Here is a 1,734-nt window from a genome sequence, read left to right as displayed (position 1 = left end):
TCTGACAGAGTAAGGATATTTTGGTTTAGCATCCTTATAAAATATATGTAATGTGTAGGTAAATAATGGTCCTAAATCATACTTAGAACACTACATTATTTAAACCAATATCTCTTTTAACAAAATGTTTACAATTAAAAACAGCTGATGAAACTATATCCAAAGGTATGACAAAGGAGACTCAGCTCTGTGTTGCTTTTAAAAGAACTTTTAAAAAGCCATTCAAAGATAGGTAAAGAAGCCCAGTTCTCATTGTAGAATTCCTACTGGGGCTGGACCAGAAATTAGCACTTCTAAATACTTCAGAAAAGTCCAAAGTGTTAAAAAGCCTTCCAGGCAAAAGAACGTCTTTCTGCATCAGTGAGTAGTAGTGCTCATCAGAATTTCCTAATAACACAAAAACAAAGGCAAGTCTGTACATTTGATCAGATGTCAAAAAAATGGGAGACAGACTATTATGTCAGCCTTAGTTAGAGCTCATGCTGGCTTCTTCCTACATACTGTTCACCAATTTGAGTAAAGTGGACTTTGTGAGAGAATAGTGTTTGATGGCTAGGATGTCTTTTGGGCGTTTCTCCTAAGTGGAATACACTTAGGAAGAAAGTGTATAAGGGAATAGGGGAAATAATAGAGGGAAGCTACTCTTTCCAGCTCAGAAGGAGTTGGTGATGCCCATATATGCATTCAGGAAGCCCATGGGATCCTCTAGCTGTGGATAGTGGCTAATGCGGTCATCCAGAATTGACACTGTGGACCGCAGAAGCATTTTCCTGTACAGCTCCAAAAACTCTGGATAGGGATTTACAGGATCCAATGACCCATAGATACAATAAATGGAGATACTTTCAGAGGCAAGAGCTCCCACCCAGCGCTTTCTAATCTTCTTCCTCTGATTGATGTACTCTAAGACACTGTCAGTGATGAATTCTTGTCATTGTTGAGGACCCCGGCCCACATGTCCCACAGCTCACTCTCAGACGGCTGAGTATATGGCCCAAAGACTGGTGTAAAACCTTGAGAGAATACAAAGGAGTTCATCAGCTGCGTGAGGATGGGTGACAGCACAACTCCACCTTTGCGCAGCTTTTGGAGAAGGAGTAGACAGTGAGTCTCAGGAAAGATACCTCCATTTGATAGACAGATGCCACAAAAGTGCTTCCAGGATGCTGGCCTACTCAAATATGGAATAGTGAGTGATATGGTCTCAGTTTGTCACTGAAGCCAAAGCCTAATAAATCAAGAACAATTACTCAATGAAACCTCAAGGTAAGACCTTCCCAAATCTTGTACCAATCATAGCTGGATGTTGGAAAGCCATGTAAAAGAACAACTATCTCTGGACTTCCAACCACATCCACAGAGTCTCGGTAGAAGATAGGCCGTCCCTTGTAAGTGAAAAACTTGCCTGAAGACTTCCATGAGTGAAGGGCAAGGGAGAGCTGAGCGGGTGGGATGTGCAGGTATGTGGCAAGCAGGAGCACTTTCAACAGCCCCACCTCGACCCACCACCCCCTCATCCTGATTCAGGTTAAGACCTGGGCTGCAGGACTTCATGTTTGGGGAAATCAGTTGTGCATGCTGGCTAGTTGGATTTCTTAGCGTAGAGTCTTCTAATCTCTTGTCTAGAGGATCTAAAGCTGACTGCCAGCATTCTAGAAACAAAATAAGTGAAAGGGCTGAAGAGGGAGAGGAGAAGTTTTAACATTCAGCATGTACATTTTCACTAAGTCTCTA

At 42.3% G+C, this 1,734-nt stretch overlaps 1 pseudogene; it reads right to left on the bottom strand.

Moving 5' to 3' along the window:
- Nucleotides 1-637: 637 nt before the first annotated feature.
- On the bottom strand, nt 638-1,517 carry LOC105493053 (mesoderm-specific transcript homolog protein pseudogene; annotated as a pseudogene).
- Nucleotides 1,518-1,734: the final 217 nt, after the last annotated feature.

This window comes from Macaca nemestrina, chromosome 7 (genome assembly GCF_043159975.1).
Source record: "Macaca nemestrina isolate mMacNem1 chromosome 7, mMacNem.hap1, whole genome shotgun sequence".
NCBI classification, from domain to species: Eukaryota; Metazoa; Chordata; class Mammalia; order Primates; family Cercopithecidae; genus Macaca; species Macaca nemestrina.
This window is presented reverse-complemented; position numbering and strand designations above follow the sequence as displayed.